The 23564-nt window shown below is 38.3% G+C and overlaps 1 non-coding gene across 1 annotated transcript; it reads right to left on the bottom strand.

Annotated features, from left to right (window-relative positions):
- Nucleotides 1-22064: 22064 nt before the first annotated feature.
- trnas-aga (transfer RNA serine (anticodon AGA)) lies at nt 22065-22146 on the bottom strand. Its single transcript has one exon. It is a non-coding gene; the product is annotated as a tRNA-Ser (tRNA).
- Between the last annotated feature and the right edge of the window lie 1418 nt (nt 22147-23564).

The following is a 23564-nucleotide window of genomic DNA, read 5'->3' as shown; positions in this document are numbered from 1 at the left end:
CTGTAGAATATTCTTAGTGAGTTTAATGTTCTTCAGTTCAATCTACACTCCTCTATTAAGTGCTAAACCACTCCTTCAAATTACTCCCTATGACTGTAAACTCCAGGACCAGCCTAATGGATTTCCCTCTTTGTTTCCTCCATTTCAGACTCGTGGCTTACAATGAGATTACTTGTTTGCTTTTTAATCATGTTTAAGACCAGTTTTGTGCAAGTTACTGAAAATTAGTGATTAGGCCTAGTTATAATTACTAGTTACTTCTTTCAAAAGCAATCAAATTACTTTACCAATTACTGCATATAAAAGTAATTAGTTACTAGGGAAAGTAACTTTTGCGTTACTTCTAAATGTTTGCTTCAATTCTCTTATTAATGCATACCAAGCAAATCAAGCCTTTGGCTGTTTGGATGGAGTGTCTTCTTGGTCAGCGGCACCATTACTGGGGTCTTTCTCAGTTGGCTTTGTAGAAGCGTGTTGTTTTACCAGGTGCCTCAGAAGATTAGAATTACTATTCTTTGATGAGGATAAAGTTCTCACACCTGCACATAGACTACAACTCACAGCAAGCTCACATTGTTGGAACTGTTGGCTATTGTGTGGGTTAATGCTGATTGGTTGATTCACTCATTCATTGCGCCACTGTAAGTTTGGGTGATGTTAGGTCATAAACAGGAAATTGGGGGAATAGGCTGCATTTGTCTGCTATAGTCTTCAGTTGTCTATTAATATTTTCACGCAAGACAAAGGTAACGTTTCTGGACGTCTCTGTGGTCTAATGTATCAACGACTGTTCTCTTTTTTCTTTAACACAAACATTACTGTGAGTCAACCACACTGAGTGTATGTGGGAAACAGATACATGTTTTTGTGTGAAGTGTTGGTCTCAGTTCACAGTAAACACACACTCAGCTCTCCCCACTGAAGATCCAACCACATGTGAACAAGGTCTTCTCTTTGCACGTGTCAGTCAGTGGAAAAATACAGATTTTTACTCACACAGAGGAACTATGAAGTGTGTTAAACTCGGGGCACTTCTGGAACAATAAAATCAGAAAACTATTCACTTACATCAACTAACCAAGAAGGCCACGCAAAGGGTTATATAAAAATGGCACATCTATCTATCTATCTATCTATCTATCTATCTATCTATCTATCTATCTATCTATCTATCTATCTATCTATCTATCTATCTATCTATCTATCTATCTATCTATCTATCTGTCTATCTGTCTACATATCTATCTATCTACCTGTCTAATCCAGCTGCCCAACTGTTAAACTGGGAACAGGAGGAATACTGAGGACACTGCCGGTTAATGGTAATGTTACATGTTACCAGTCTACAGGTGTTACTGGGACTGGCTTTTGTGGAATATGTGGGCCCTGTTAGAGCATTTCAGGCTTTAAATCTGCTCTAAACATAATTCATCAAATCTACCTAACAACTGCAACAAGAGCATCGACTAATTTCTCTTTACATTTATTAAAACACTTACACATGGAATAATAAAAAAGTAAAACACTATATTACACTGAAGTCAGTCTCTCTCTCTCACTCTCTGTCTCACACATGAACGCCAAAACACCCCCCCCCCAACTAACACCACCGCTCCCTCGATATCCATGCGCTGTGTTCTTAATCCGCACCTTAGCCATTTACTACTGCTGCATTATATATCTAAGCATGATATTTGGGGAAAATGGGACCACATTACTGTTTCAATCAGTTTCATCTTCGTGCTCTCATTTGGATTCTTCTTCTCTTCACACACAGTTGGTTTTTACATTTACTGCTTGTGAAGTGGATATACCATAGTATTGAGCCTCGTACATTAAGTCTTCTTCTCTCATTAACTGAAACTCAAGAGATATGTGCTGAATGGCAAAGAAGACAATAAACTTGAGTACTTTGAAACCAGACAGACTGCATTGTTTTTGCGCCGCAAGAAACAAACAAACAAACAAAAAACCCACAATGATAAAGTAACTTAGTGCAAGGTCAGTCTGTCTAGACCAAATAAAACGAGTTTTAAAAACACCACTATGCAAACAACAACAACAACAACAACAACAACAAATAAAAACTGATGGAGGCATGGGACAGAATAAGCACTAAATTCAAAATGTGAACATTTTTCTGTAAAATGTTTTGCTCTGTCTGAACTTTACATGTGTTATGTAGAGAACTGTTAAAACTGAATAAAAACTGAACTCATCTTGGCGTAACTCATTTCTTGTTAGTGATGTATATAATTGTACGAAGCCCAGTGTTAAAGATGTGTGTTTATAATTTACAGATGTGCTGGGAGTTACTGTGGATGAGGAGAAGACAGTGAGAGAGGGAGAGACTGTTACTCTATCACTGTAATCTCTCCTCTGCGGACCTGACCATTAATGTCTCTGGATTCACAGGTCCATATGACCACAGTATGTGAACATCACTCTGTAGTCCAGTAAAACCAATGTGTAGAGACACTAATGGTAAAAGTAAGTAAATTAATAAAAAATTAAACCACATGAGTGTATGTGGGAAACAGATACATGTTTTTGTGAATTGTTGGTCTCAGTTCACAGTAAATATAAACTCAGCTCTCCACACTGAAGATCCAACCACATGTGAACAAGGTCTTCTCTTTGCACGTGTCACTGTCAGTGGAAAACACCAGCAGTAAACTCTATCTCTCTCTCTATCTATCTATCTTTAGAAAATATTTAATATTTAGAAAACCGAAACATTGACTTATTTAACTTAAATTTACTAACAACACTAACACATGCATCAATAATAAAAAAGCAAATCACTGTATTACAAGGAAGGACACAATAAATACTGCCTTCAGGTGTGAGACTGATGTACATGACACTCAGTATAAATATCATTAAACGTGGGAGCACTCACTCTCTCTCTCTCTCTCTCTCTCTCTCTCTCTCTCTCTCTCTCTCTCTCTCTCACACTCTCTCTCTCTCACTCCCCCGTCTCTCTCTCTCTCTCTCTCTCGCTCTCACGCATACACACACGCTCTCACACACACAAACTCACACCCTTGTGGTAACTGATATCTGAATTGACAACTCGAGAGGACAAAGTTTACTGTGATGAGAAAATGTCTGTTAAATTACAAATGAGATGGACTCTTATCCTTCATCTGATTGGTGAGTAGGATACAACATACAACACAGTCCTGATATATGGGAGATTGTTTAAAGTTTATTTCAAACATGTGGTGAATCTGCAAATATGACACATACATGTATATGATACACACATACACGTACGCGTATAATACACATAGACATTTGAAATGGTAGCATAAACATGTTCACTATTGAATATCCATACTTACTCATTTAGAATGCTTACACGTGTATACTTACAACTTTAAGTCTTACATATGTACTACTGTACACTCAGAAGTATACATACATTTACAAAATTCTCATGATTAAGATTGAGAGATTTCTCTTATGAATGTGAATTCATATCTAGACATGCAATAAAATTAGTGTCTCTAAATGTGTATCCAGAAGGTATTGTTGTGTAAATGGAAGTCAGTATGTTATATCTGACACTGGTCTTTGATGAAGACTTACATTCCGCCATCGAGATAAACTGCCTGAGTAAAGACATGTTACTATGAAAGAAGACTAATGACCATTAGAAATTTATATTTTTGTTTGTTTGCATGTTTGTTTTTTGATCCATATCTAGATGTGTTGTTTTGTGCTTTAGAAAATGGTTGTGGTTAAAATGAGATTAGGGTTCATTTCTGGTAAACTGTGCCCCCTCGTGGTGACATCAGTGTCAGAGGAAGTGACACGCTGTAGGTCAGATTCTCCTAAGATATATTCAAAGGAAACTAAATCAGGGACAGTTTGAATCTATGTTATAATGTAGGAATCTGGTTTCCTTTATAACAGCACTCTGTGTCTTTATAACCTCCATCACTGCTGCTGGAAGAGAAGAAGTGAAGGGGATTGTGGGAGAGTCTTTCACATTTCCCGCTCAGGTGTATGAGTCTGGGGCTCTGCTTTATGAAGGACTTGGTAATATTGCACTGGTTTTAAATAGACAGAGTAAGACAGACTTTAAGCAGAAGTTTAAGAGTCGTCTGCACTGGGACAGTCAGAATGGACTCTTCACACTGTCAGACCTGAAGATGGAAGATTCTGGAGTTTATACTGTTGAGAATACAAGGGGAGTGAATGTTCCACTTCTGTTTCACCTGACAGTGTACAGTAAGTGTAAACTTTCATTTTGCATCGTGTGCCTGGGATTTGACAACATATTTTAACTATATTGTGTGATTTGTTATTGCATATATATTAGAGAATGACTTTATTATTCCTGCATTGTTATTTACATATCACCGTTTTTCTGGTTTGTTTGTTTGTTTCTTTTTTCACAGATAAAGTATTGATACCTACAGTGACAGCAGTTCAAAACTCATCCATTAAGCTGTGTTCAGTGGTGTGTTCAGTGGAGAATGGGAGAGATGTGACTCTGTCCTGGTACAAAGGGAAAGAGATACTGAACCAGACCAGCAGCCCTGATCTCAACACCATCCTCTCTCTCCCTCTGGAGATAAAAGATGAGTTTAACAACATTTACAGCTGTGTAGCTGATAACCCAGTCAGTCACCAGACAACACAACTGAACATTACTGAACTATGTCCTCACATCCCAGGTAAGTCAGAAATGATTTCACTGTCTGTTTATTGCAGGGCTGATTTATGGACTCTTAGGATTGCAGTGGACCTCTCTGCAGTTGTGATCCGTTAAAATAAATCTGTTTAAAAGGTCTGAAGAACCTTTAATGCCCATATTTGAAGTTCTCGTAGCACTTTTGTTTAAAATATGTCATGTCGTGAAATATGTGTCTTGAAACACACGGTGACAATGAAGGTTCTGGTTTTCCTTTTAAAATAAAATCTGTTAGTGCCACATAAATCTGTAGCCAATAATAATAATAATAATAATAATAATAATAATGATGATGATAATAATAATGATAATAACAATATATGACATGATGAGTAAAATGTAAATGAAAATTGAAGCTGTAATTAAGAACTATTATGAGAGTGATAACAGTACATGCTCTTTTGTTGATGCTTAAGAGGTTAAAATGATGTGTTTATTTACAGTTGTTCCCGTTTTAACCGAAAACAGAAACGGATATCTGCACACTGGACTCATCACAGTCATTATCTCAGTGGTCACTTTACTGCTTGTTGTGGGAATCATTCTGTGTCTAAGGAAACAGCAACAAACACAAGGTATGAGTTTATCATTTAGGTGTAGAAAAATGTCAGCTTTAAGCAGAGATGTGTATTTGACCACTGTCTCTACTCATATACAGTCGCACTCGACTAACGCAGGTATTTGGTTCCCACACCCACGGTGCTATCCAAAATCCGCGTGTTTTCAAGTCCCTTATATAAAATGGCTGAGTACTTTGCATGTAACCTATGCCCATCCTCCCGTATATTTTAAATCATGTCTAGATTACTTATAATACCTAATACAATGTAAAGGCTATGTAAGTAGTTGTTATAATGTATTGTTTAAGGAATAATGATAAGTGGAAAAAAGTCTGTACACGTTCGTGACAGAAGCAACCATCGTAAGCCTAACAAAGCACGGTACATTGTCACCAACAACGTAACAAGTTTTTTCTTTCAACCACTACTGATTACTTTCGTATATACTGTACTGTGCAGTACACAATGTATTAATGACCTGAAAGAGTAGCACAGTTTAACACAAATGTAAAACATATGTTTTTGATGTTTGAACAGTCAAGGTATGGACACACACCGCTTTACTCGCGCGGATTTCGCGCGTGCCAACTTCAAGTTTTGCGTTTTTGAAACTTTCTTCAGTTCTTTTTTGTTTGTTTTTAATATTTTTTATGCGCGTACGTTTGAATCCCCACTATTGAAACCCGCATAAGTCGTGGGCCAACTGTGATGATATAATGATTTTAAAAACAGCCCTCATTAAAACCCAGACCCATAAAACCACACCAATTCCAGGTGTCCAGCGCTGAATCTGTTATGACTGGTGATAGTCAGTGTCAGTGTTCTCAGACAAATATGAAACTAATCTACATAATGTTTAAAAAAGAGACAATTTTCCAGCACCTGTGCTGACTGTATTTTCTGTCCCACATCCTCCTCTCCACACAAACCATGGATGAACAAAGGAAAACGATAAATTGATAAATGAATATGAATCTTGTTTACACTGTTGTCAAAGTTTGAATCTCAATGTTAAATATGTAACTCTAATGTTGTGTGAATTACATTCTGATCCTGTCTCTGTCTGTCAGTCAGTGTGTTGCCCAGTCAGTCTCTCACTCATCATTTATTAACATCACACACCTTCATGTGTTTGTCTTTACAGATCATCATTCATTAACATCACACACCTTCATGTCTTTGTCTTTACAGATCATCATTCATTAACATCACACACCTTCATGTCTTTGTCTTTACAGATCATCATTCATTAACATCACACACCTTCATGTCTTTGTCTTTACAGATCCACCTGTAAGTCAACAACCAGAGTCACATGGTTTTCACACTCACATTAATCACAGTAAATGTTCACAACTACAGGTTTGTGTCACAGGTTTGATTGATTTGTGGATGAAAGGTATGTGACACCAGACAAACTATAACAGATGACAGTGAGGTTTAGTTTGTGGATTAAAGGTAATTATGTGCAGGTTTGTGACTTACATGCTCCATAACGGACAAGTTATGAAAAGTGTGACTTTACTCCACAGTGCAGTGTTTGTGAGTTTGGTTTGTGCTTTTTAGAGATTGTTTCAGGGTATGGTTGACAATGATGTGTAGCGATGTAGAACCCTTACTTTTAAATTAAAAAATGAAAAATACTTTCTTCAGGAATGAGTTCATGAATGAGACGTACAAAACATTAATTAAAAATGGCAGGCAATCACAAGCTCTCCCTCTCCCTCTCTCTCTCTCTCTCTCTCTCTCTCTCTCCTTCTCTCTCTCTCTCTCTCTCTCTCTCTCTCCTTCTCTCTCTCTCTCTCTCTCTCTCCTTAGGAACAGGAATATATGAAAGAACTGATTCACAGTGAAGACGACTGTCTACTAACAAAAGTCTACTACAAGATCCAGCCACACCTACAACCACCTGTCAACTGTTAGACAAGACCTGTCAATCAAATGAACATCAGAGACAGAGAAACTCAACTCAGAGTATTGATCAGACAGCTGCTATCAGGCTAAGTTTAAGACCAAAATGTACCAGTGTAAAGTCTGTTAGTAACAGATGCTGCGGTTGTGCTGATGTCATTTAAAATATGTGAATGTGCACCTGACCACTGAAAATTAAACAGTACGAACAGACAGGACAATATAGAGGATTGTTTACTACAGACTTGATGAAACATAAATTTGTTGTAAATACACGGGGGAAGAACAATATCATTACATGTGCTTATCAATACATATACAGTGTTATTTTATTTGATACTCTTACTTTCTTGATCTGTATTATGGACTTGTTAATGGTTTATGCTTTAAAAATGAGAATTGTTGTGAACTGTATTGTTATAAGTGGATTGTGGGAGGAGACATAGCTTTGGTGTCAGCCTGTGTGCATCTGAATGTATAAAATATTTTGACTAGACAAAGCTCTGTGTCACTCCTCAGTGAACTGTATAAAAAAATATGCAGTTGTTATCTGTAAGCCTGCTCACTAATCGTAATTTGTAATGGTACAACACTAATACCATCTTCTAATCAGCTTAGGAAAGTTATTCTCTCCAGGAGGGTGAAGAAAGTGGGCAGTGAATCCTCTATAAGGTCAATGTTAACAGTCTTTGATTGACAGCAGTGCAGTGACACAGGAGACAGTCTGTCTCTCAATCTATCACTGTAATCTGTGATAATCTCTTCTCTGAGGACCTGACTATTAAACCATTAGTGTCTCTGGATCCACAGGTCCATAAAACCACAGTATGTAATAATCTCTCAGTGGTCCAGTAAAGACAGTGTGTAGAGTAACAGTCTCTCCCTCTCTCACTGTCTTCTCCTCATCCACAGTAACTCCCAGCACATCTGTGAATTATAAACATGCATCTTTAACACTGGGCTTCGTACAATTATATACATCACTAATAAAAATGAGTAATGCCAAGATGAGAGAGAAGGAGCTAGCACTGAGTTTTAACAGTTCTCTACATAACACATGTAAAGTTCAGACAGAACAAAACATTTTACAGAAAAATGTTCACATTTTGAATTTAGTGCTTATTCTGTCCCATGCCTCCATCAGTTTTTATTTTTTCCTTTATTCAAGATGTTCCCACAAACACTGAACTAAGAATATGATTCTGTCACAATATAGAGTGTATCAGAATACTGAAACAGACAAGGCATTTACTAGAGAATGGGTTCTGATACTTATCTTCTGCCGAGCTAAGCATGGATACAAAACCATGACCATGTTAAAAAAAACACTTAATGTCTCCACCATTTTTAATAAAAGGCTTATAAAATATTCTTCACACAGACCTGATTATGCAAACCATTGTTGACTGTCTATTAATTAATCTATTAATTTGGGATGGAAAGAGATGTGGTATTAGCTTTCCAGTGGACCAGTCTTTCAGTAAACCAGTTTTCTCCTCAGACAGATTCTGTCACGTGTTCTCCATCATTTGACCCGTCAATCAGTTCCATCAGATCCCCAGTCTCTGAGTCACTGTATTAACACTGTCCATACAGACCCACACACCAACTCTACTAGTGCTTTCAATGTTGTTATTTGCCTGTGTGTGTTCGAGTATACTGTGTGTCTTACCGTTTGCCCGTTTTGTTACGAGCAGCACATTAGCTGTTAGTTTTTGTTGTTGTTGTTGTTGTTTCGCGAGAAAGCGGTGCTGTTAGTTGGGGGTTGGGGGTTGGCCAACACATTAGCCTTTTTTGGTTTTAGACCGAGTGCAGTTGTGACCTAAAATGATCCTTACAATGATTTTGCAGTGTTAAAGTTTACGATGAACTTTTTGCCGACTTTGACGAAACGCCCACGTAGTCATTGTACTAATGCAAAGAAGCAGCAGTTCATGATAAGATGATAAAGAAGATGATTCTACTAATAGATCGAAGCTGATTAGAGATCATTTAAAGCTTTTGTAAATGACTGACATAGACAGAATACTGTAAAACTAGTGTTAACTACTTTATTCTCTTACTTACAGTGACGTCATGGTGAGTTCCCATTTTAATCTCTGTAAATCAAGCAATATACGGAACACACGAGTATAATGTCAGCGCTTTAAATTCAGACAGGACTGTCTACGTCATTAAAACTATATTAACACACCAGTCTGAAATAACATGACCAAACACACTCCTACATGATCATCTCTGTCCCAGTTTGAACTTCTAAGTCACTGTAGAGGAGTCTCTAGTTTCTCATGCTTTGACAGGTTGTGTTTAATGTAAGGGACCATAAACCAGACACAAAATCACCCCAAACCTCCACTAACTCTTACACTACTTTTGGATCATATTATAAACACTGTCTCTACTAAGACTACATTCATACACTACAGAAGACCTGAACAGAGATGGGAAGGTTGTTATTGTCACTGCTGGTTGGGTCTAGAAGAACGAAGATGTTATAAATATATTTATTTGCAGAAGGACCAAAGTTCTCCATTTTTTCACAGTTCTAAAACAAACGTGTTCATTGTTTAATAGAGAATGTGTTTGAATACAGGGTCTCTCTCCTGATCTGGAGACTGTGAGTGTGTTTGTTGACTGTGGTCAGAATCAGACAGGGTGGTGTGTGATGTTTTTTTGGTGTGAGGCCCCCTGTTTAATACACCACACAGACAGATAGATTCACAACACGTCTTTTTTTCCTCCTCTCATTCTCTCGTTTAGCTGTTGTTATTGTTCCACTGAGATCACACACATAAACCACACAGACCTTCTGTCTGCTCTAGTGTACTGACCTATATAGATCACTAACAGCTAACACCCTCTCTCTTTAAAACAGACATATGTAGGAACTGCTGTTTCAATCTCCCCTTTTAAGAAGTATGTAGACCTTATCTGTAATTTGAACCTCTGGAGACAAAGTTCACGCTCCTATGTTGTATAAAACAATGTGGGAACAAAATTCAAATGTACTTTAGGAGTTGCTGTTATCTCTTTCACAAAGTTCTTTATAATGCTAAAGCCATGTTAGTGTTCATTGTATAAAAATTATATTCTGTGATGAGCCAAAGCCTATCTGGGTTTTTATAGCACTGAGCTGAGCATTGAATTGTTCCTCTGACCACTGTAGAATATTCTGAGTGAGTTTAATGTTCTTCAGTTCAATCTACACTCCTCTATTAAGTGTTAAACCACTCCTTCAAATTACTCCCTATGACTGTAAACTCCAGGACCAGCCTAATGGATCTCCCTCTTTGTTTCCTCCATTTCAGACTCGTGGCTTACAATGAGATTAACTGTTCGCTTTTTAATCATGTTTAAGACCAGTTTTGTGCAAGTTACTGAAAATTAGTGATTAGGCCTAGTTATAATTACTAGTTACTTCTTTCAAAAGCAATTGAATTACTTTACCGATTACTGCATATAAAAGTAATTAGTTACTAGGGAAAGTAACTTTTGCGTTACTTCTAAATGTTTGCTTCAATTCTCTTATTAATGCATACCAAGCAAATCAAGCCTTTGCGTTTGGATGGAGTGTCTTCTTGGTCAGCGGCAACATTACTGGGGTCTTTCTCAGTTAATTTTGTAGAAGTGTGTTGTTTTACCAGGTGCCTCAGAAGATTAGAATTACTATTCTTTGATGAGGATAGAAAGTTCTCACACCTGCACATAGACTACAACTCACAGCAAGCTCACATTGTTGGAACTGTTGGCTATTGTGTGGGTTAATGCTGATTGGTTGATTCACTCATTCATTGCACCACTGGTTGGGTGATGTTAGGTCATAAACAGGAAATTGGGGGAATAGGCTGCATTTGTCTGCTATAGTCTTCAGTTGTCTATTAATATTTTCATGCAAGACAAAGGTAACGAGCCCATTTAAACCTCAGGAACTGTAACTGTGAAAAGATCATTTGAAAAAGTAATTAGTTATATTACTTGTTACCACAAAAGTAGTGAGGAATTTCAGTAAAGTGTTACTTTGAAATGTGTTACTTCCAACACTGTTTAAGACTCTCAGTGTTGTTGATCACTCTTTTATAAAACAAAAACCCTTCTCTGTGCCTCTATAAGTCCACATTTTTGTGTCTTTGAATTTGAGAGCTTTTCTCAGCCCAACCAGAGAAGAGAAGATATTCTACATTCACTGTGTTTCTGGACGTCTCTGTGGTCTCATGTCTCAACGACAGTTCTCTTTTTTCTTTAACACGAACGTTACTGTGAGTCAACCACACTGAGTGTATGTGGGAAACAGACACATGTTTTTGTGTGAAGTGTTGGTCTCAGTTCACAGTAAACACACACTCAGCTCTCCCCACTGAAGTTCCAACCACATGTGAACAAGGTCTTCTCACTGCACGTGTCACTGTCAGTGGAAAATTACAGACTTTTACTCACACAGTGGAACTATGAAGTGTGTTAAACTCAGGGCACTTCTGGAACAGTAAAATCACAAAACTATTCACTTACATCAACTAACCAAGAAGGCCACGCAAAGGGTTATATAAAAATGGCACATCCATCCATCTATCTATCTATCTATCTATCTATCTATCTATCTATCTATCTATCTATCTATCTGTCTGTCTGTCTGTCTGTCTGTCTGTCTGTCTGTCTGTCTATCTATCTATCTATCTATCTATCTATCTATCTATCTATCTATCTATCTGTCTGTCTATCTGTCTAATCCAGCTGCCCAACTGTTAAACTGGGAACAGGAGGAATAGTGAGGACTGCCGGTTAATGGTTATGTTACATGTGACCAGTCTACAGGTGTTACTGGGACTGGCTTTTGAGGAATATGTGGGCCCTGTTAGAGTATTTCAGGCTTTAAATCTGCTCTAAACGTAATTCCTCAGATCTGCCTAACAAGTGCATCAGGAACATTGACTAATTTCTCTTTACATTTATTAAAACACTTACATATGGAATAATAAAAAAGTAAAACACTATATTACACTGAAGTCAGTCCCTCTGTCTCTGTCTCTGTCTGTCTCTCTCTCTCTGTCTCTCTCTCTCTCTCTCTCTCTCTCAGACTCACTCTCCTGTGGTAGTTGATAGTTGACTAAGGAAGAGGACGTTAACTGTGATGAGAAAATGTCTGTTAAATTACAAATGAGATGGAATCTTATCCTTCGTCTGATTGGTGAGTAGGACACTCATACAACACAGTCCTGATTTATGGGAGATTGTTTAAGGTTTATTTCAAAGATGTGGTGAATCTACAAATATGAAACATACAAACTGTGTAATACTCACACACACACATGTATGACACAATCACAAATGGAAAGTAATAACTAGATGTGTGAAACATTTTGGATAGATTGAAATGTTTCAATGCAAATGACAGTCTTTCCATTAAAACTGGCAACAGCCTATTATGAAGACAAATGTTCTATTATAGATTTTATAAACAGCCTGTATAAATGTGTACTGAAATGTCATGAAAGATAATTAACGATCATGATAAGTATATAGGTTTTTATCTTATAGTTATAAATATACTTGATTTAGCTGGGTTTTTTCTGTTTTTGGTTTTTTTTTTTTTTTTACCAAAATGTCATGTTTTTGATGCTTCAAAAAATATTTCAAATTTGCGTGAGATTATTTTGGATTGGAGGCAAATTGTGCCCTCTTGTGGTGAAAGCTGTCCTTTAGCGAGTAAAACATTACAGGGTTTTGGTCTGAACTTGGGGAAAGATGAACTCTGAAAAATGACCGGGGGGTTCCATCTGCAGGTCTCTAATGTTCAAGAACTTTCAAAATATATTCACATGCTCCATTCACAATTAGTCTGTGGTAGTGCTGCATAAAACAGCAGACAGCAAAGGCTTCAGACAAATCCTTAAAAATGTTTTTATGAAATAAATGTGTATAAAATTTGAAGCATGTTGAGGGTGTGTGTGTTAATGTAAGAATCTTGTTTCCTGTATAACAGCACTCTGTGTCTTTATAACCTCCATCACTGCTGCTGGAAGAGAAGAAGTGAAGGGGATTGTGGGAGAGTCTTTCACATTTCCCGTTCAAGTGTCTGAATATGGGTCTCTGACTTATGAAGGACTTGGTACTATTGCACTGGTTTTTAAAGGACAGAGTGACACAGACCTAGAGCAGAAGTTTAAGAGTCGTCTGCACTGGGACAGTCAGAATGGACTCTTCACACTGTCAGACCTGAAGATGGAAGATTCTGGACTTTATACTGTTGAGACCACAAAGGGAGAGAGAACAAAAGAAACATTTCTACTGACAGTCTACAGTAAGAATAATTTTATACTGATACACTGTGCAAAAAGAGGAGAGAAATAAAATCTATAATAGAAATTTGTATTTTTTTAAAAAATTGAAATAATCTTTCTTTAGGAGAGAAATAAAATCACTGTGACATTTATGTCCCTCCTCAGATAAACTGTTGACACCAACAGTAAAGAAACATGACTCAGATAAAGGGCTGTGTTCAGTGGTGTGTTCAGTGGAGAATGGGAGAGATGTGACTCTGTCCTGGTACAAAGGGAAAAAGATACTGAACCAGACCAGCAGCCCTGATCTCAACACCATCCTCTCTCTCCCTCTGGAGATAGAAGATCAGGACAACAACATCTACAGCTGTGTAGCTGATAACCCAGTCAGTCACCAGGCAACACAACTCAACTTTACTGAACTCTGTACTCACATCCCAGGTAAGTCAGAAGTGTTTCATTAATTTATCTCATGGTTCATATATGGACTTTTCTGGTGATCCTCACTGGATCCCTCTCAGGCTGTAATGAGAGAAATCTGATCAAAAACACAGGACAGTTACACACACATCCTTTACTCTAAACCTGTTTCTCTCCCTCATTGGGTTTGTCTTTCATTTTATGAGGTCACAGCTGTAAGTGACCTGATGACCTATTTTTCTTTCTCTCATAGGTGACACAAATTCATGTGTGTACAGTAGTGTTAACAGCAGAGGGGGAAAAAAAGTCAACTTTTTTTTTCTCATCTGATTTTTGGCCACGTTTGTATGAGGGACACAATCCGATTCCAAGCTGTCAGACCTGTGTGAGACTGGACTGAGACCAGTCACAATAGAACTGCTCACTATTTAATCACAATTCATTAATTAATCTCATCATAGTTCTGTATGAGTTTGACTGTGACAAACGCAGGCTGTGACACATCAGTAGGAGAACAGTGGGGTCATAGATTTAATAAATAATAAGCTCTAAAGTTGTCACGTTTGCTCAAACTCTTGTGCCACAAAATCTTTCTCTACCAACTGTTATACAGACAGATAACAGAGCAGAATCCCAACATAGATGTCATGTGTTTTGTTGTTATCTGTTTGTGCATGCAAGCCATGTTAGGATGGAGGTCAGTTCACACTGACACCAGATATGAGTCTGTTGTAAAGGTGAATATGAAGAATTGAAAAAAAAATAATAATAATTTGGATTTTAGAAGTGGTTTAGAATTACCTGCAGTCTGAATGGGAAGATTTCAGATTCTGCGGTTGAACAGAGCAAACATGTGGAATGCGAAAATACACAAGGACCAGATTGATAAACGCTGTCTGATACAGTCATTTAAAACAGACCCTGTTAGGATATGGACATTTATAATGGTCAGTTATAAGCATGCGGTTGTAAAAGCACTTTACCATTAAAAATAAGCAAAGAAAACAATAATAAAAATGTTAATGGTTTGTTTACAGAGATATCTCTTTCTAACTGTCAAATGTCATGAGTCATTGAGGTAATGACTGAATCATATGACATTAGGTTAACAGTGGTGTTTATTTACAATTACTGAAGGGCTTCATGTCATGACAATATTACAGCGCTGTACAGCATTATGCAGCATTCAGTAAACATTATAATGTAATGTAATGTATTTTTAAGGCTATGATGGACTAAGAGAATTTTAGGTCAAATATTTAAGTTTAATACAAATATGCAATTGAAGCGGAAGATGCTTTCTTGCTGTTGTGGCAACAGGCTAAAATCATATTGTATTGTTACATTTATTACAGAAAAACAACACAGAAATTCACATGCCGGACTCATCATAGCTGTTCTCTCAGTGGTGTCTTTACTAGTTGTGCAGGGAGTCATTCTGTGTCTAAAGAGAAGGAAACCCCAACACAGAGCAGGTTTGTATTTGTAGTAATGTATAGTAATGAAGTAATAGGGAATACTGACTGAACTTAAATAGATTATATTTACTTTATTTGAGTAAAAAGCTATTTTATGTAAGTGTAGCAATTATGACTTTAAACTGAGAAATATAATCTATTTCAACACAAACTCTTTGTCTATAACTGTATTATTGATTTAAAAAAGCCCTAATAAAGATTGAAACAAAACAAAGTGTCACTAATTCAAACTATGTAACAGACAGGGCCTACAAAATGTTACTTATAGACAGGCTGTTATATCATAAACCAATAACCTCACACCCATAAAACCATCTAAAACTACACCCCAAAATCACACACATTCCACACACAGACACAGGCGTCCAGAGTTGAATCTGTCATCACTGGAGATAGAACTGTCATTGTTCACAGACATAATAAAAAATATATTCCTGTATATGAAATTTGTTAAATTAATCAGTATTAGTGGGGAAAAAAACACGATCAGATCATGTTCTAGAACCAGTGTTATCCCATACCATCCTCTCTACACAAACTATGGATGGACAAAGGAAAAGGATAATGATAAATGTCAAAGTTTAAATCTGAGTGTTAAATATGTATATGTAACTCTAATGTTGTGTGAATTACATTCTGATCCTGTCTCTGTCTGTCAGTCAGTGTGTTGTCCAGTCAGTCTCTCACTCATCATTCATTAACATCACACACCTTCATGTGTTTGTCTTTGCAGATCATCATTCATTAACATCACACACCTTCATGTGTTTGTCTTTACAGATCATCATTCATTATCATCACACACCTTCATGTCTTTGATTTTACAGATCATCATTCATTAACAACACACATCTTCATGATTTGTCTTTACAGATCATCATTCATTAACATTGCATAACATGTGTTTGTCTTTACAGAATATTCGCTAATTCACCATGTGGACGACTGTCTACTAACAAAAGTCTATTACAAGATCCGGCTGAACCACATCCAAACTGCTTGTCAATCAAATGAACATCAAAAACTAGAAAGCTGAATTCAAAATACTGGTCTGACACCCGCTAGCAGTCGCAAGTGTACCTCAAGTGTACGAACGCAACAAAGTCCCTCAGTAATGGATATTAGCAATAGGACCATAAGGGGACATATTGTGATGGAACAGCCTCTAAATGTTTTAATTAAACTTCTTTTGACTGAATCAGAACTAAATGGGGGTTTAGCCCATACACATAGCTGTTAGTCTTTCCTTCGTCTTCACATATGTACATGGCGGGTTTGATATTTGCTCATTTTTCCTGGTCAGTTTGACTGAGTATTAAGTACTGTTCTTAAAACTGTTGAGAACTTCCCTTATTGGAAAACCTCCTTAGCTCAACATGTTCCCAGTACTCTATTCAATACATATTATTCCTGTCCTGGATATCTGTCAGAGAACTGGGTGGAGAAACTTAGAAAATGCTTGCATGATGTCTAAAGGCTAAACTAAATTCTTCTGCTCTTTTTGATGAGTGGTTTTGTCTGATTTCAGTTGTATGAGTTATTGAGAAGGAACACATAGGAACAAGTCTAGAAATTCGTCTGACTCTGACAGTGGAATTTACTTTAAAAATACTCTGATCTGAATTGAATGAAATGACTGCAGTTTCATTTTTGCTTCACTTTTAGTATTGTAACTCACATGGAATGTACAGCGTTACGAGTTAACGTCTTGCTGTAATCGTAGTTCCTCTAGAGGGCGCTCTAAAACCGCAGCTGTGACGTTGCTCTCCGTTTTCAATCAGAACTGTTTTGGCCTCTATACTGTGCCGAAGAATACACTCCAGAGTTACTAAAACAAATGTTATGTTCAGTTTATTCTGTTTATTCAGTTCAATAAATAAAGAGTAACAATTTATTTCTTGCTGATATTTTTTGTGAAACCGGTTATCAGGTTTGAGCAGAGATTACAACACCAGTCTTGGTTTATGTGTCTGAAGTGGTAATATGACAGTTCAGGTGTTTCATTGTTTTCTCTAATTTTAGCATAATACATTCTGAATGTATTAGGTCATCGCTGATCACAGTTCAGTATTTAATACTGCTAAATGATAAAAATATGTCAGTATCATGTATACGTTTACGTTTGCACATTGTACTTCCGTGACGCTGCGCTGATGTCATTTAAATGCCTTTGCATACGTGACTGTTGAAAATGAGACAGGTGAGTAAATCCTTTATAAGGTTCATGTTTACAGTCTTTGATTGACCGCTGTGCAGTGACACAGGAGACCTGATGATGATAAAACACATCCAGACACTGACGTCATGTTCCTGTGTCTCTACACTGCCGTCATGTCAGAGACAGCTGTCAAAATACAGTGTATTCCATGCTTACAGCACAAAAAGGTGTAATTCATCATAAATATGAAAATAACCTTGTAACTGTACAATCACAGAAAACTACAAACTGCACGTTCTCCCGCGTGTCTGTTTGGGGTTCCTCTGAGAGTCTCACAGTCCAAAGACATGTAAGTCAGGTGAACCGGAGATGTTAAACTGCCCCCTAGGGGTGAATGTTTGCGTGAATGTGCCTGTGTGTGTCTGACGCGTGATGGACTGGCGACCTGTCCAGGGTGTTTCCCTGCCTTTTGCCCCAAGGAGTGCTGGGGCAGGTCCCAGAACCCCCCCCCCGACCCTAATTAGGACAAGTGGCTTAGAAAATGAATGGATGAATGAAATTCTGACAGCAGCAGAATGGCTGGGCGCTGTCCATGGTCCTGGATTCACAGACACATGTGAAAAAAAAAAACAAAAAAACATTATGACACCACTTGCGTTAGACAGCACATTCTGGAGAGTATTGTACCTGCCAAAACATAAAAAAAATCATCTCATTTCACCCTTACAAAGACACTATTCAACAGAGACCCCTCCATATTTGGTTGGTTGTTTGGTTGGTTGTTTATGGAATGTAATTTTAATTTAATATGATCTTTGCTGTTCCCACACAGTCCTGACCTGTGATTTTTGTCTGTGGTGCTCAGTGAGTTTCTGTGTTGCTCTGGTGAGTGTCTACACTCTGTGTTAAGTAGAATGAGAGGAAACTGAGAAAACTCATATTAACACTGAAGAGTCTGTGTCTTATCTGACAGGACCTTTCCTGGACCACAATGAACAAATACATTTTTATAGGCGTGAACCATAACAATATATCCACTTAAAATAAAAGGATTTAATTTGGTGAGATGCTGAAAGTGTTTTGTAAGCAAATGTCCTCACTGATAATTTTCTGATTCTAGCACAATAGAACCCAGTTGTCCCAAACTGCCAGCCCCACAATTCCAGAGTCAGAAAGGAATCAACTGTACAGTTTTATCACCATCAATGCCACCAATGTCCATAGAGCAAACAAACACAACTTAATTTTTAGCCACCACGCAGCACCTATGATCATTTTTTTGTTATCCATGTTTCTTTAAGGAGCGTAAGGTTAGAGCGCCCTCTAGAGGAATTGTAAAACTACAGCAAAAAGTTAACTCTCGGCGTTGTACATTACGTGGGATATAATGATAGAGATGAAGGTAAAATGAATTCAGATTAGAGTATTACTCAGTAAATTCTACTGTCAGTGTCAGACTAGACCTGTTCCTCTGTGTTCCTCCTCAAGAAGATCACACAACTGACACAAGACAAAACCACTCAACAATTACAGCAAATGTATTCAGTTTAGCCTTTCAGATGTCATACAAGCATTTTCTCCTCAAAGTTTCTCTGTCCAGTTGTCTGAAAAGTATCCAGGACAGGATTAATACATATGAAATAGAGAATTGGAATGTGTTGAGAGGAGTACGACTAGTGAAAAAGCATCAAAAAATGTCATGTAAAAATATGAAGATGAAGAAAGACTGTGAAGTGTGTTTATGAGCTAAAACCCCTGTTAGTTCTATTTCAGTCAAAGGAGGGTCATTTAAAAATATAGAGATTGTTCCATCACAAAATGTTCATGTATGTTCCTGTTTCCAGTGTCTCGGTTTTGTCCAGCAGTGGACAGGTGGTTGTAGGTATGGTTGGACCTCGTAGTAGATTTTTGTTGGCAGGGACACAGAGAAGGGTTTATATTTTTTAAACCAACAACACAGAACATCCTAATCATGATCAAAACGTGAATAATTTCATTATAAGCCATGAGTCTGAAGTTGAGGAAACGGAGAGGGAGATCCATTAGGCTGGTACTACACTGCACGGTCGTAGGGAGTCAGTTTAGTGTGGAGCAGTTTAAAGGCTGACAGCTGGTGATGAAGTAGTAAGTCGTTGTAATCTGCCCATCATTTCATTCATGGCCGAACCAAGACGAGCTAACTCCATATGACGTCCCCCGACGAATCTTCCCCTTTGGCCAGCGCATTAGCGAGGTGAGTCATGACAGTAGCGCTTTTGGCACTCTGGGATGCTTCCCCAGCTTTTTTAACGTTTTTTTTTTTCCCTCAGACAAAGACCTCTAAATTCATATAAAACTGTGCAATACTCTACTAAAAGTATTTCAGTATTTTTTCATTTCATAAGTTGCATTTTAGTGTGTGCTGTCTTCGCCATGAGATCTGTGGATGTCACTTAGGGAGCACTGAAATGGCTTGTCGCTGAAATGACTGTTGGAGACTTTGAAAGCCGAAGGGCTTGTTTTCCCTTTTTTTCATTATACGTGTGTTACACAAACAGCAGATGTTTTGTTTGCTTTAGGTTGCTGTCAGTTACAGAAAATCATCTGTTATAAGCGGAAGTACAGTAAAATTTCTTCTTTGTATGATATGAGAAAAATGATATGAATGAAGAATTTCTCAGTGCAGGCAACTGATGACCTTTCAGTCAACAACATATCAACAGGTTTATGTCATTAAGTTGAACACCTGTAAAGTCAGTATGAGTCTACATATCAACAGGTTTATGTCATTAAGTTGAACAGCTGTAAAGTCAGTACGAGTCTACATATCAACAGGTTTATGTCATTAAGTTGAACACCTGTAAAGTCAGTACGAGTCTACATATCAACAGGTTTATGTCATTAAGTTGAACAGCTGTAAAGTCAGTACGAGTCTACATATCAACAGGTTTATGTCATTAAGTTGAACACCTGTAAAGTCAGTACGAGTCTACATATCAACAGGTTTATGTCATTAAGTTGAACACCTGTAAAGTCAGTACGAGTGTACGGCTAACACCACGAAAAAGAGAAAAGTGTCAAAGGGCCCTACGGACTACATTATGGTCTGTCATCTAGAGACTGAACTGAATAATATTTCCTTAACTGAAAAAAAAAACAAGATGGTGATATGCAGGAATCTGGGTGGTGTGTATGATTAGGCATAGAAGTTATGGGTCAATATTAATGCAAAAATAAGGTGAATTACTGAAAGAGCAGGCAGACATAGAACCACAGAAGTATAATAAGACTGAAATTGAGAAACATAACAGAAAGCAATAATAAGTAAAAGCTTGAGACTGATTCCTGAACTAGTAAACACAATGGCAAGGGGACTATAAGGCACCTATTGTTACGCTTCTGTTGACTTAAGCCCATGTTATTTCAAATGATCTGACAAACTCAGAGAGCCAGTTCTGTGGACACCCACTCCCCAGTCAACATAACCCATGAATACATTCACTCTACATTTTAATAAACCAACAGGTATATGATCAGTCATACAAACAGCAAGGTCATGCACTTAACACAGAAACTAAGCCAGAGTGTGTTAGCACAGACGTTTAACTGCGCATGTGATGTTAGCACACTGATTACGACTGGCCACGCTTGCCTTAACCGTGAGAAAGTAAATGAAAAACAGCTGTGCTTTCAATTTAATTGACAAAAACAGTCACATTCCATCACCATACCATAAAACATGCATATTTACCTGTCCGTCCACTTCACACACACACACACACACACACACACACACACACACACACACACACACACACACACACAGGCATGCTTAGGAACACAAGCAGTCCCAGGGCATCCAGGGTCGCCGAATCTATTTACACGATTACACAGCCAGTTGGGCTATTTTTTATTACGCTGGTCTGAAAAATGACTGTCTTGGACTTTCAAATGAAATTTTAGCCGAACTTAGCATATTTTATTTAGCTCTTGTCTGGGAATTTACACCTCTTTGCAAAATGAGAACAAACTCTGTCTTGGCTCCTCCCAGAGCAAAGAGGATTCTTTCAGAGCGATGATGAAGGCATATAGTTGTGATTAACAACACAGAAATGTATTTGAAGAGTTTGCTTAAAAATAACAAGAGCATAGTGTCTGTCTGTCTGCCTGGTGTTTTTTTGTTTGTTTTGTGTTTTGTTTTTTATTTTATTTATTTATCTATTTTTAATTGACCAAATCAAGCACCTAATGGGCAAGTTCTAAGCACTGAACTTTACATACTGAGATGCAATGGCTGTGGGCTCTGTTTGTTGCTTTGGACACAAGGGTCTGTCAAATGGTTAAATGTAAATGTATGGGAGAGATGTGACTCCGTACTGGGAGGCAGTGAACACACACCCGGAGCAGTGCGCAGCCACACAATCGCAGTTCTGGGGTTAAGTGCGTTGCCCAAGGTCACTTCATCTGTGAACATTGAGGGAAAGCGCTGTTCACCCACCCCCCCCACCCACATTTTGTCCTGCCGGTCCCAGGGACCCACTTCTCTGACCATTAGGCCACAGTTGCCCCTAAAACCAACGTTGTCGGCAGGATTCGAACCTGCGCGGGGAGACCCCAATGGATTTCTAGTCCATCGCCTTAACCACTCGGCCACGACAACTCAATAGACGTGCATTCCTCTCTATTTTTACCCACTACTGCTCCAGCTCCTCACATTAGAGTCAGACAGAGTCCTTCAGCAGTAAGTGGAGTATCTGGTCCAAAGTGTTCAGTGGTGTGTTCAGTGGAGAATGGGAGAGATGTGTCTTGGTACAAAGGAAAAGAGATACTGAACCAGACCAGCAGCCCTGATCTCAACACCAGTCGCTAACCCAGTCGACTCAGTGTTACTGAGCTCTGTACTCAGGTAAATCAGCGGTGACCTTGAGGTCCAATTACTTTTCTTGTGATCCTCAATAGATCTCACTGAGGCTGTAATCACAGAAAATCCAATAACACAGATAGATTTCACAGAAGTCATGTACTCCAAATGTGTGTTTTTATGTACCTTTCGTTCTGTTTCTCCTTCGTATCGGGGGCTTAAACTTTGTCTATTGTTACATTTATGCTATAGCTAAAAGTGACACAGGTGTCAGCCCCCCCCCCCCCATATATGAGACTCAAATCAGACGTGAAAAAGCAGTGTGAAAGATAGACACAGATATTTATACACAGAAACCAAGGACCTAATTCGCAAAAGACAGATGTGTTGTGTCCTGTTTGGCTGTGCTGTGTATTGGCTGTGTTCTATTGCATTGGGTGCCGTTCTCCACCTCGCCCCTGAATGCTGGATGGCGTATTGGACCTAAAGTGCAGTATGTTCAAGTACGTTAAAGTATGTGAGCAGAGAAAGACTTTGAGTAGATGACCTGTTGTACATATGCCTGATACCCATGCCTGCTACCAGTGAATAAATTTCATAAACATTCACCATCACACGCGTTTACTTCAACCAAGTAACCCAACAAAGATGTCTTTTATATCATCAGTTGATTGACCAAAGAAACATAACACACAATGACCAGCAGGGCAGAGTGAGGACAGAGGATGAGCAGCACCCCCCCCCCCCCCCCCCCCAAAACACTCCCACCCCACAGCTGTGCCCTCGTCACTGCCACGAGATAACATGGGCCCAGGCAGGGAACCAGGAGACTCAGCAAGAACCCGGGGAGACTCAGCAAGAACCCAAGGAGACTCAGCAAGAACCCGGGCAGACTCAGTAAGAACCCCAGGAGACTCCGAATGACCACGTGGATTGGGAGACTTCAGAAGAACCAAATCCTGAGGGAGCGTAAGGCACAATGGTAAACTTACCTCTAAACTCAATATTTGTCTTTGCGTCTCTCGCTGACTGTTGAAGAGCTTTTATCTACAGATATTTTTTGAAGGAATGTACAATTTAGCAAATTGCTCCGAAAATAAGAGCTCAGCGGCTGTTGTGACATGCCTTTTTCGAGAACATGACCTTTCAAAACATGAAATTATGTGGTTGAGAAGAACTGGGTCCTCGAAGTCTGTTTCAGTTCCTTTGTTTGTTCC

This window comes from Chanos chanos, chromosome 11 (assembly GCF_902362185.1).
Source record: "Chanos chanos chromosome 11, fChaCha1.1, whole genome shotgun sequence".
Classification (NCBI taxonomy): Eukaryota; Metazoa; Chordata; class Actinopteri; order Gonorynchiformes; family Chanidae; genus Chanos; species Chanos chanos.
This window is presented reverse-complemented; position numbering and strand designations above follow the sequence as displayed.